The 12,792-nt window shown below is 65.0% G+C and overlaps 1 protein-coding gene across 1 annotated transcript in view; it reads left to right on the forward strand.

Moving 5' to 3' along the window:
* Window positions 1-12,792, forward strand: part of LOC140409366 (disintegrin and metalloproteinase domain-containing protein 12-like) — a 572,650-nt gene that overhangs the window by 309,808 nt on the left and 250,050 nt on the right. The window lies entirely within an intron of this gene.

The raw sequence follows: 12,792 nt of genomic DNA on the forward strand, positions 1-12,792 counted from the left end.
TGCTGCAGAGCGTGGGCCAGTCACTGAGGGATGAGTCCCAGTGCAGGTGGACATTGCCGAGGAGCTGCAGAGCGTGGCCCAGTCACTGAGGGACGTGTCCCAGGCGGAGTTGGACATTTCCGAGGCGCTGCAGAGCGTGGCCCAGTCACTGAGGGACGTGTCCCAGGCGGAGATGGACATTGCTGAGGAGCTGCAGAGCGTGGCCCAGTCACTGAGGGACGTGTCCGAGGCGGAGATGGACATTGCCGAGGCGCTGCAGAGCGTGGCCCAGTCACTGAGGGACGTGTCCCAGGCGGAGATGGACATTGCTGAGGCGCTGCAGAGCGTGGCCCAGTCACTGAGGGACGTGTCCCAGGCGGAGATGGACGTTGCCGAGGCGCTGCAGAGCGCGGCCCAGTCACTGAGGGACGTGTCCCAGTGCAGGTGGACATTGCCGAGGTGCTGCAGAGCGTGGCCCAGTCACTGAGGGACGTGTCCCAGGCGGAGATGGACATTGCCGAGGCGCTGCAGAGCGTGGCCCAGTCACTGAGGGACGTGTCCCAGGCGGAGATGGACATTGCCGAGGTGCTGCAGAGCGTGGCCCAGTCACTGAGGGACGTGTCCCAGGCGGAGATGGACATTGCCGAGGTGCTGCAGAGCGTGGCCCAGTCACTGAGGGACGTGTCCCAGTGCAGGTGGACATTGCCGAGGTGCTGCAGAGCGCGGCCCAGTCACTGAGGGACGTGTCCCAGTGCAGGTGGACATTGCCGAGGAGCTGCAGAGCGTGGCCCAGTCACTGAGGGACGTGTCCCAGGCGGAGATGGACATTGCTGAGGAGCTGCAGAGCGTGGCCCAGTCACTGAGGGACGTGTCCCAGGCGGAGATGGACATTGCTGAGGTGCTGCAGAGCGTGGCCCAGTCACTGAGGGACGTGTCCCAGTGCAGGTGGACATTGCCGAGGCGCTGCAGGGCGCGGCCCAGTCACTGAGGGACGTGTCCCAGGCGGAGATGGACATTGCCGAGGCGCTGCAGAGCGTGGCCCAGTCACTGAGGGACGTGTCCCAGTGCAGATGGACATTGCCGAGGCGCTGCAGAGCGTGGCCCAGTCACTGAGGGACGTGTCCCAGGCTGAGGTGGACATTGCCGAGGAGCTGCAGAGCGTGGCCCAGTCACTAAGGGACGTGTCCCAGTGCAGGTGGACATTGCCGAGGCGCTGCAGAGCGTGGCCCAGTCACTGAGGGATGTGTCCCAGGCGAAGATGGACATTGCTGAGGCGCTGCAGAGTGTGGCCCAGTCACTGAGGGACGTGTCCCAGGCGGAGATGGACATTGCCGAGGCGCTGCAGAGCGTGGCCCAGTCACTGAGGGACGTGTCCCAGGCGGAGGTGGACATTGCCGAGGTGCTGCAGAGCGCGGCCCAGTCACTGAGGGACGTGTCCCAGTGCAGGTGGACATTGCCGAGGAGCTGCAGAGCGTGGCCCAGTCACTGAGGGACGTGTCCCAGGCGGAGATGGACATTGCCGAGGCGCTGCAGAGCGTGGCCCAGTCACTGAGGGACGTGTCCCAGGCGGAGATGGACATTGCCGAGGCGCTGCAGAGCGTGGCCCAGTCACTGAGGGACGTGTCCCAGGCGTAGATGGACATTGCCGAGGTGCTGCAGAGCGTGCCCCAGTCACTGAGGGACGTGTCCCAGGCGGAGATGGATATTGCTGAGGAGCTGCAGAGCGTGGCCCAGTCACTGAGGGACGTGTCCCAGTGCAGGTGGACATTGCCGAGGAGCTGCAGAGCGTGGCCCAGTCACTGAGGGACGTGTCCCAGGCTGAGATGGACATTGCCGAGGTGCTGCAGAGCGTGGCCCAGTCACTGAGGGACGTGTCCCAGGCGGAGATGGACATTGCTGAGGTGCTGCAGAGCGTGGCCCAGTCACTGAGGGACGTGTCCCAGTGCAGGTGGACATTGCCGAGGCGCTGCAGGGCGCGGCCCAGTCACTGAGGGACGTGTCCCAGGCGGAGATGGACATTGCCGAGGCGCTGCAGAGCGTGGCCCAGTCACTGAGGGACGTGTCCCAGTGCAGATGGACATTGCCGAGGCGCTGCAGAGCGTGGCCCAGTCACTGAGGGACGTGTCCCAGGCTGAGGTGGACATTGCCGAGGAGCTGCAGAGCGTGGCCCAGTCACTAAGGGACGTGTCCCAGTGCAGGTGGACATTGCCGAGGCGCTGCAGAGCGTGGCCCAGTCACTGAGGGATGTGTCCCAGGCGAAGATGGACATTGCTGAGGCGCTGCAGAGTGTGGCCCAGTCACTGAGGGACGTGTCCCAGGCGGAGATGGACATTGCCGAGGCGCTGCAGAGCGTGGCCCAGTCACTGAGGGACGTGTCCCAGGCGGAGGTGGACATTGCCGAGGTGCTGCAGAGCGTGGCCCAGTCACTGAGGGACGTGTCCCAGTGCAGGTGGACATTGCTGAGGTGCTGCAGAGCGTAGCCCAGTCACTGAGGGACGTGTCCCAGGCGGAGATGGACATTGCCGAGGCGCTGCAGAGCGTGGCCCAGTCACTGAGGGACGTGTCCCAGGCGGAGATGGACATTGCCGAGGAGCTGCAGAGCGTGGCCCAGTCACTGAGGGACGTGTCCCAGGCGGAGATGGACATTGCCGAGGCGCTGCTGAGCGTGGCCCAGTCACTGAGGGACGTGTCCCAGTGCATGTGGACATTGCCGAGGTGCTGCAGAGCGTGGCCCAGTCACTGAGGGACGTGTCCCAGTGCAGGTGGACATTGCCGATGTGCTGCAGAGCGTGGCCCAGTCACTGAGGGACGTGTCCCAGGCGGAGATGGACATTGCCGAGGCGCTGAAGAGCGTGGCCCAGTCACTGAGGGACGTGTCCCAGGCGGAGATGGACATTGCCGAGGCGCTGCAGAGCGTGGCCCAGTCACTGAGGGACGTGTCCCAGGCGGAGATGGACATTGCCGAGGCGCTGCAGGGCGTGGCCCAGTCACTGAGGGACGTGTCCCAGTGCAGGTGGACATTGCCGAGGCGCTGCAGAGCGTGGCCCAGTCACTGAGGGACGTGTCCCAGGTGGAGATGGACATTGCTGAGGAGCTGCAGAGCGTGGCCCAGTCACTGAGGGACGTGTCCCAGGCGGAGATGGACATTGCCGAGGCGCTGCAGAGCGTGGCCCAGTCACTGAGGGACGTGTCCCAGGCGGAGATGGACATTGCCGAGGAGCTGCAGAGCGTGGCCCAGTCACTGAGGGACGTGTCCCAGTGCAGGTGGACATTGCCGAGGCGCTGCAGAGCGCGGCCCAGTCACTGAGGGACGTGTCCCAGTGCAGGTGGACATTGCCGAGGTGCTGCAGAGCGTGGCCCAGTCACTGAGGGACGTGTCCCAGGCGGAGATGGACATTGCCGAGGTGCTGCAGAGCGTGGCCCAGTCACTGAGGGACGTGTCCCAGTGCAGGTGGACATTGCTGAGGTGCTGCAGAGCGTGGCCCAGTCACTGAGGGACGTGTCCCAGGCGGAGATGGACATTGCCGAGGTGCTGCAGAGCGTGGCCCAGTCACTGAGGGACGTGTCCCAGTGCAGGTGGACATTGCCGAGGTGCTGCAGAGCGTGGCCCAGTCACTGAGGGACGTGTCCCAGTGCAGGTGATCATTGCCGAGGTGCTGCAGAGCGTGGCCCAGTCACTGAGGGACGTGTCCCAGTGCAGGTGAACATTGCCGAGGTGCTGCAGAGCGTGGCCCAGTCACTGAGGGACGTGTCCCAGTGCAGGTGGACATTGCTGAGGTGCTGCAGAGCGTGGCCCAGTCACTGAGGGACGTGTCCCAGGCGAAGATGGACATTGCCGAGGAGCTGCAGAGCGTGGCCCAGTCACTGAGGGACGTGTCCCAGGTGGAGATGGACATTGCCGAGGAGCTGCAGAGCGTGGCCCAGTCACTGAGGGACGTGTCCCAAGCGGAGATGGACATTGCCGAGGTGCTGCAGAGCGTGGCCCAGTCACTGAGGGACGTGTCCCAGGCGGAGATGGACGTTGCCGAGGAGCTGCAGAGCGTGGCCCAGTCACTGAGGGACGTGTCCCAGGCGGAGATGGACATTGCCGAGGCGCTGCAGAGCGTGGCCCAGTCACTGAGGGACGTGTCCCAGGCGGAGATGGACATTGCCGAGGCGCTGCAGAGCGTGGCCCAGTCACTGAGGGACGTGTCCCAGGCGGAGATGGACATTGCTGAGGAGCTGCAGAGCGTGGCCCAGTCACTGAGGGACGTGTCCCAGTGCAGGTGGACATTGCCGAGGCGCTGCAGAGCGTGGCCCAGTCACTGAGGGACGTGTCCCAGTGCAGGTGGACATTGCCGAGGAGCTGCAGAGCGTGGCCCAGTCACTGAGGGACGTGTCCCAGGCGGAGATGGACATTGCCGAGGCGCTGCAGAGCGTGGCCCAGTCACTGAGGGACGTTTCCCAGTGCAGGTGGACATTGCCGAGGCGCTGCAGAGCGTGGCCCAGTCACTGAGGGACGTGTCCCAGGCAGAGATGGACATTGCCGAGGCGCCGCAGAGCGTGGCCCAGTCACTGAGGGACGTGTCCCAGTGCAGGTGGACATTGCCGATGTGCTGCAGAGCGCGGCCCAGTCACTGAGGGACGTGTCCCAGGCGGAGATGGACATTGCCGAGGCGCTGCAGAGCGTGGCCCAGTCACTGAGGGACGTGTCCCAGGCGGAGATGGACATTGCTGAGGAGCTGCAGAGCGTGGCCCAGTCACTGAGGGACGTGTCCCAGTGCAGGTGGACATTGCCGAGGCGCTGCAGAGCGTGGCCCAGTCACTGAGGGACGTGTCCCAGTGCAGGTGGACATTGCCGAGGAGCTGCAGAGCGTGGCCCAGTCACTGAGGGACGTGTCCCAGGCGGAGATGGACATTGCCGAGGCGCTGCAGAGCGTGGCCCAGTCACTGAGGGACGTGTCCCAGTGCAGGTGGACATTGCCGAGGCGCTGCAGAGCGTGGCCCAGTCACTGAGGGACGTGTCCCAGTGCAGGTGGACATTGCCGAGGCGCTGCAGAGCGTGGCCCAGTCACTGAGGGACGTGTCCCAGGCAGAGATGGACATTGCCGAGGCGCCGCAGAGCGTGGCCCAGTCACTGAGGGACGTGTCCCAGTGCAGGTGGACATTGCCGATGTGCTGCAGAGCGCGGCCCAGTCACTGAGGGACGTGTCCCAGGCGGAGATGGACATTGCCGAGGCGCTGCAGAGCGTGGCCCAGTCACTGAGGGACGTGTCCCAGGCGGAGATGGACATTGCTGAGGTGCTGCAGAGCGTGGCCCAGTCACTGAGGGACGTGTCCCAGTGCAGGTGGACATTGCCGAGGTGCTGCAGAGCGTGGCCCAGTCACTGAGGGATGTGTCCCAGGCGGAGATGGACATTGCTGAGGTGCTGCAGAGCGTGGCCCAGTCACTGAGGGACGTGTCCCAGTGCAGGTGGACATTGCCGAGGCGCTGCAGAGCGTGGCCCAGTCACTGAGGGACGTGCCCCAGTGCAGGTGGACATTGCCGAGGCGCTGCAGGGCGCGGCCCAGTCACTGAGGGACGTGTCCCAGTGCAGATGGTCATTGCCGAGGCGCTGCAGAGCGTGGCCCAGTCACTGAGGGACGTGTCCCAGGCGGAGATGGACATTGCTGAGGCGCTGCAGAGCGTGGCCCAGTCACTGAGGGACGTGTCCCAGGCGGAGATGGACATTGCCGAGGCGCTGCAGAGCGTGGCCCAGTCACTGAGGGACGTGTCCCAGTGCAGGTGGACATTGCCGAGGCGCTGCAGAGCGTGGCCCAGTCACTGAGGGACGTGTCCCAGTGCAGGTGGACATTGCCGAGGCGCTGCAGAGCGTGGCCCAGTCACTGAGGGACGTGTCCCAGGCGGAGATGGACATTGCCGAGGAGCTGCAGAGCGTGGCCCAGTCACTGAGGGACGTGTCCCAGGCGGAGATGGACATTGCCGAGGCGCTGCAGAGCGTGGCCCAGTCACTGAGGGACGTGTCCCAGGCGGAGATGGACATTGCCGAGACGCTGCAGAGCGTGGCCCAGTCACTGAGCGACGTGTCCCAGGCGGAGATGGACATTGCCGAGGCGCTGCAGAGCGTGGCCCAGTCACTGAGGGACGTGTCCCAGTGCAGGTGGACATTGCCGAGGAGCTGCAGAGCGTGGCTCAGTCACTGAGGGACGTGTCCCAGGCGGAGATGGACATTGCCGAGGTGCTGCAGAGCGTGGCCCAGTCACTGAGGGACGTGTCCCAGGCGGAGATGGACATTGCTGAGGTGCTGCAGAGCGTGGCCCAGTCACTGAGGGACGTGTCCCAGTGCAGGTGGACATTGCCGAGGTGCTGCAGAGCGTGGCCCAGTCACTGAGGGACGTGTCCCAGGCGGAGATGGATATTGCCGAGGCGCTGCAGAGCGTGGCCCAGTCACTAAGGGACGTGTCCCAGTGCAGGTGGACATTGCCGAGGCGCTGCAGAGCGTGGCCCAGTCACTGAGGGACGTGTCCCAGGCGGAGATGGACATTGCTGAGGCGCTGCGGAGCGTGGCCCAGTCACTGAGGGACGTGTCCCAGGCGGAGATGGACATTGCTGAGGTGCTGCAGAGCGTGGCCCAGTCACTGAGGGACGTGTCCCAGGCGGAGATGGACATTGCCGAGGCGCTGCAGAGCGTGGCTCAGTCACTGAGGGACGTGTCCCAGTGCAGGTGGACATTGCCGAGGCGCTGCTGTGTGTGGCCCAGTTACTGAGGGACGTGTCCCAGTGCAGGTCGACATTGCCGAGGTGCTGCAGAGCGTGGCCCAGTCACTGAGGGACGTGTCCCAGTGCAGGTGGACATTGCCGAGGCGCTGCAGAGCGTGGCCCAGTCACTGAGGGACGTGTCCCAGGCGGAGATGGACATTGCCGAGGTGCTGCAGAGCGTGGCCCAGTCACTGAGGGACGTGTCCCAGGCGGAGATGGACATTGCCGAGGTTCTGCAGAGCGTGGCCCAGTCACTGAGGGACGTGTCCCAGGCGGAGATGGACATTGCTGAGGCGCTGTAGAGCGTGGCCTAGTCACTAAGGGACGTGTCCCAGTGCAGGTGGACATTGCCGAGGAGCTGCAGAGCGTGGCCCAGTCACTGAGGGACGTGTCCCAGTGCAGGTGGACATTGCCGAGGCGCTGCAGAGCGTGGCCCAGTCACTGAGGGACGTGTCCCAGGCGGAGATGGACATTGCCGAGGCGCTGCAGAGCGTGGCCCAGTCACTGAGGGACGTGTCCCAGGCGGAGATGGACATTGCCGAGGAGCTGCAGAGCGTGGCCCAGTCACTAAGGGACGTGTCCCAGTGCAGGTGGACATTGCCGAGGCGCTGCAGAGCGTGGCCCAGTCACTGAGGGATGTGTCCCAGGCGAAGATGGACATTGCTGAGGCGCTGCAGAGTGTGGCCCAGTCACTGAGGGACGTGTCCCAGGCGGAGATGGACATTGCCGAGGCGCTGCAGAGCGTGGCCCAGTCACTGAGGGACGTGTCCCAGGCGGAGGTGGACATTGCCGAGGTGCTGCAGAGCGCGGCCCAGTCACTGAGGGACGTGTCCCAGTGCAGGTGGACATTGCCGAGGAGCTGCAGAGCGTGGCCCAGTCACTGAGCGACGTGTCCCAGTGCAGGTGGACATTGCCGAGGAGCTGCAGAGCGTGGCCCAGTCACTGAGGGACGTGTCCCAGGCGTAGATGGACATTGCCGAGGTGCTGCAGAGCGTGCCCCAGTCACTGAGGGACGTGTCCCAGGCGGAGATGGATATTGCTGAGGAGCTGCAGAGCGTGGCCCAGTCACTGAGGGACGTGTCCCAGTGCAGGTGGACATTGCCGAGGAGCTGCAGAGCGTGGCCCAGTCACTGAGGGACGTGTCCCAGGCTGAGATGGACATTGCCGAGGTGCTGCAGAGCGTGGCCCAGTCACTGAGGTACGTGTCCCAGTGCAGGTGGACATTGCTGAGGTGCTGCAGAGCGTGGCCCAGTCACTGAGGGACGTGTCCCAGGCGGAGATGGACATTGCTGAGGTGCTGCAGAGCGTGGCCCAGTCACTGAGGGACGTGTCCCAGTGCAGGTGGACATTGCCGAGGCGCTGCAGGGCGCGGCCCAGTCACTGAGGGACGTGTCCCAGGCGGAGATGGACATTGCCGAGGCGCTGCAGAGCGTGGCCCAGTCACTGAGGGACGTGTCCCAGTGCAGATGGACATTGCCGAGGCGCTGCAGAGCGTGGCCCAGTCACTGAGGGACGTGTCCCAGGCTGAGGTGGACATTGCCGAGGAGCTGCAGAGCGTGGCCCAGTCACTAAGGGACGTGTCCCAGTGCAGGTGGACATTGCCGAGGCGCTGCAGAGCGTGGCCCAGTCACTGAGGGATGTGTCCCAGGCGAAGATGGACATTGCTGAGGCGCTGCAGAGTGTGGCCCAGTCACTGAGGGACGTGTCCCAGGCGGAGATGGACATTGCCGAGGCGCTGCAGAGCGTGGCCCAGTCACTGAGGGACGTGTCCCAGGCGGAGGTGGACATTGCCGAGGTGCTGCAGAGCGTGGCCCAGTCACTGAGGGACGTGTCCCAGTGCAGGTGGACATTGCTGAGGTGCTGCAGAGCGTAGCCCAGTCACTGAGGGACGTGTCCCAGGCGGAGATGGACATTGCCGAGGCGCTGCAGAGCGTGGCCCAGTCACTGAGGGACGTGTCCCAGGCGGAGATGGACATTGCCGAGGAGCTGCAGAGCGTGGCCCAGTCACTGAGGGACGTGTCCCAGGCGGAGATGGACATTGCCGAGGCGCTGCTGAGCGTGGCCCAGTCACTGAGGGACGCGTCCCAGTGCATGTGGACATTGCCGAGGCGCTGCAGAGCGTGGCCCAGTTACTGAGGGACGTGTCCCAGGCGTAGATGGACATTGCCGAGGTGCTGCAGAGCGTGGCCCAGTCACTGAGGGACGTGTCCCAGGCGGAGATGGACATTGCCGAGGAGCTGCAGAGCGTGGCCCAGTCACTGAGGGACGTGTCCCAGGCGGAGATGGACATTGCCGAGGCGCTGCAGAGTGTGGCCCAGTCACTGCGTGACGTGTCCCAGTGCAGGTGGACATTGCCGAGGAGCTGCAGAGCGTGGCCCAGTCACTGAGGGACGTGTCCCAGGCGGAGATGGACATTGCTGAGGTGCTGCAGAGCGTGGCCCAGTCACTGAGGGACGTGTCCCAGTGCAGGTGGACATTGCCGATGTGCTGCAGAGCGTGGCCCAGTCACTGAGGGACGTGTCCCAGGCGGAGATGGACATTGCCGAGGCGCTGCAGAGCGTGGCCCAGTCACTGAGGGACGTGTCCCAGGCGGAGATGGACATTGCCGAGGCGCTGCAGAGTGTGGCCCAGTCACTGAGGGACGTGTCCCAGTGCAGGTGGACATTGCCGAGGTGCTGCAGAGCGTGGCCCAGTCACTGAGGGACGTGTCCCAGGCGGAGATGGACATTGCCGAGGTGCTGCAGAGCGTGGCCCAGTCACTGAGGGACGTGTCCCAGGCGGAGATGGACATTGCCGAGGCGCTGCAGAGCGTGGCCCAGTCACTGAGGGACGTGTCCCAGGCGGACATGGACATTGCCGAGGTGCTGCAGAGCGTGGGCCAGTCACTGAGGGACGTGTCCCAGGCGGAGATGGACATTGCCGAGGCGCTGCAGAGCGTGGCCCAGTCACTGAGGGACGAGTCCCAGTGCAGGTTGACATTGCCGAGGAGCTGCAGAGCGTGGCCCAGTCACTGAGGGACGTGTCCCAGGCGGAGTTGGACATTTCCGAGGCGCTGCAGAGCGTGGCCCAGTCACTGAGGGACGTGTCCCAGTCGGAGATGGACATTGCTGAGGCGCTGCAGAGCGTGGCCCAGTCACTGAGGGACGTGTCCCAGGCGGAGATGGACGTTGCCGAGGCGCTGCAGAGCGCGGCCCAGTCACTGAGGGACGTGTCCCAGTGCAGGTGGACATTGCCGAGGTGCTGCAGAGCGTGGCCCAGTCACTGAGGGACGTGTCCCAGTGCAGGTGGACATTGCCGAGGTGCTGCAGAGCGTGGCCCAGTCACTGAGGGACGTGTCCCAGGCGGAGATGGACATTGCCGAGGTGCTGCAGAGCGTGGGCCAGTCACTGAGGGATGAGTCCCAGTGCAGGTGGACATTGCCGAGGCGCTGCAGAGCGTGGCCCAGTCACTGAGGGACGTGTCCCAGGCGGAGATGGACATTGCCGAGGTGCTGCAGAGCGTGGCCCAGTCACTGAGGGACGTGTCCCAGTGCAGGTGGACATTGCCGAGGTGCTGCAGAGCGTGGCCCAGTCACTGAGGGACGTGTCCCAGGCGGAGATGGACATTGCCGAGGCGCTGCAGAGCGTGGCCCAGTCACTGAGGGACGTGTCCCAGGCGGAGATGGACATTGCCGAGGTGCTGCAGAGCGTGGCCCAGTCACTGAGGGACGTGTCCCAGGCGGAGATGGACATTGCCGAGGTGCTGCAGAGCGTGGCCCAGTCACTGAGGGACGTGTCCCAGTGCAGGTGGACATTGCCGAGGTGCTGCAGAGCGCGGCCCAGTCACTGAGGGACGTGTCCCAGTGCAGGTGGACATTGCCGAGGAGCTGCAGAGCGTGGCCCAGTCACTGAGGGACGTGTCCCAGGCGGACATGGACATTGCTGAGGAGCTGCAGAGCGTGGCCCAGTCACTGAGGGACGTGTCCCAGTGCAGGTGGACATTGCCGAGGTGCTGCAGAGCGTGGCCCAGTCACTGAGAGACGTGTCCCAGTGCAGGTGGACATTGCTGAGGAGCTGCAGAGCGTGGCCCAGTCACTGAGGGACGTGTCCCAGTGCAGGTGGACATTGCTGAGGTGCTGCAGAGCGTGGCCCAGTCACTGAGGGACTTGTCCCAGGCGGAGATGGACATTGCCGAGGTGCTGCAGAGCGTGGCCCAGTCACTGAGGGACGTGTCCCAGGCGGAGATGGACATTGCCGAGGCGCTGCAGAGCGTGGCCCAGTCACTGAGGCACGTGTCCCAGTGCAGGTGGACATTGCCGAGGCGCTGCAGAGCGTGGCCCAGTCACTGAGGGACGTGTCCCAGGCGGAGATGGACATTGCCGAGGAGCTGCAGAGCGTGGCCCAGTCACTGAGGGACGTGTCCCAGGCGGAGATGGACATTGCCGAGGTGCTGCAGAGCGTGGCCCAGTCACTGAGGGACGTGTCCCAGGCGGAGATGGACGTTGCCGAGGTGCTGCAGAGCGTGGCCCAGTCACTGAGGGACGTGTCCCAGGCGGAGATGGACATTGCCGAGGTGCTGCAGAGCGTGGCCCAGTCACTGAGGGACGTGTCCCAGGCGGAGATGGACATTGCCGAGGCGCTGCAGAGCGTGGCCCAGTCACTGAGGCACGTGTCCCAGTGCAGGTGGACATTGCCGAGGCGCTGCAGAGCGTGGCCCAGTCACTGAGGGACGTGTCCCAGGCGGAGATGGACATTGCCGAGGCGCTGCTGGGCGTGGCCCAGTCACTGAGGGACGTGTCCCAGGCGGAGATGGACGTTGCCGAGGAGCTGCAGAGCGTGGCCCAGTCACTGAGGGACGTGTCCCAGGCGGAGATGGACATTGCCGAGACGCTGCAGAGCGTGGCCCAGTCACTGAGGGACGTGTCCCAGGCGGAGATGGACATTGCCGAGGTGCTGCAGAGCGTGGCCCAGTCACTGAGGGACGTGTCCCAGGCGGAGATGGACATTGCCGAGGCGCTGCAGAGCGTGGCCCAGTCACTGAGGGACGTGTCCCAGGCGGAGATGGACATTGCCGAGGCGCTGCAGATCGTGGCCCAGTCACTGAGGGACGTGTCCCAGGCGGAGATGGACATTGCCGAGGCGCTGCAGAGCGTGGCCCAGTCACTGAGGGACGTGTCCCAGGCGGAGATGGACATTGCCGAGGCGCTGCAGAGCGTGGCCCAGTCACTGAGGGACGTGTCCCAGGCGGAGATGGACATTGCCGAGGCGCTGCAGAGCGTGGCCCAGTCACTGAGGGACGTGTCCCAGGCGGAGATGGACATTGCCGAGGCGCTGCAGAGCGTGGCCCAGTCACTGAGGGACGTGTCCCAGGCGGAGATGGACATTGCCGAGGTGCTGCAGAGCGTGCCCCAGTCACTGAGGGACGTGTCCCAGGCGGAGATGGATATTGCTGAGGAGCTGCAGAGCGTGGCCCAGTCACTGAGGGACGTGTCCCAATGCAGGTGGACATTGCCGAGGAGCTGCAGAGCGTGGCCCAGTCACTGAGGGACGTGTCCCAGGCTGAGATGGACATTGCCGAGGTGCTGCAGAGCGTGGCCCAGTCACTGAGGGACGTGTCCCAGTGCAGGTGGACATTGCTGAGGTGCTGCAGAGCGTGGCCCAGTCACTGAGGGACGTGTCCCAGGCGGAGATGGACATTGCTGAGGTGCTGCAGAGCGTGGCCCAGTCACTGAGGGACGTGTCCCAGTGCAGGTGGACATTGACGAGGCGCTGCAGGGCGCGGCCCAGTCACTGAGGGACGTGTCCCAGGCGGAGATGGACATTGCCGAGGCGCTGCAGAGCGTGGCGCAGTCACTGAGGGACGTGTCCCAGGCGGAGATGGACATTGCCGAGGTGCTGCAGTGTGTGGCCCAGTCACTGCGGGACGTGTCCCAGTGCAGGTGGACATTGCCGAGGAGCTGCAGAGCGTGGCGCAGTCACTGAGGGACGTGTCCCAGTGCAGATGGACATTGCCGAGGCGCTGCAGAGCGTGGCCCAGTCACTGAGGGACGTGTCCCAGGCTGAGGTGGACATTGCCGAGGAGCTGCAGAGTGTGGC

Source organism: Scyliorhinus torazame, chromosome 3 (genome assembly GCF_047496885.1).
Source record: "Scyliorhinus torazame isolate Kashiwa2021f chromosome 3, sScyTor2.1, whole genome shotgun sequence".
Classification (NCBI taxonomy): Eukaryota; Metazoa; Chordata; class Chondrichthyes; order Carcharhiniformes; family Scyliorhinidae; genus Scyliorhinus; species Scyliorhinus torazame.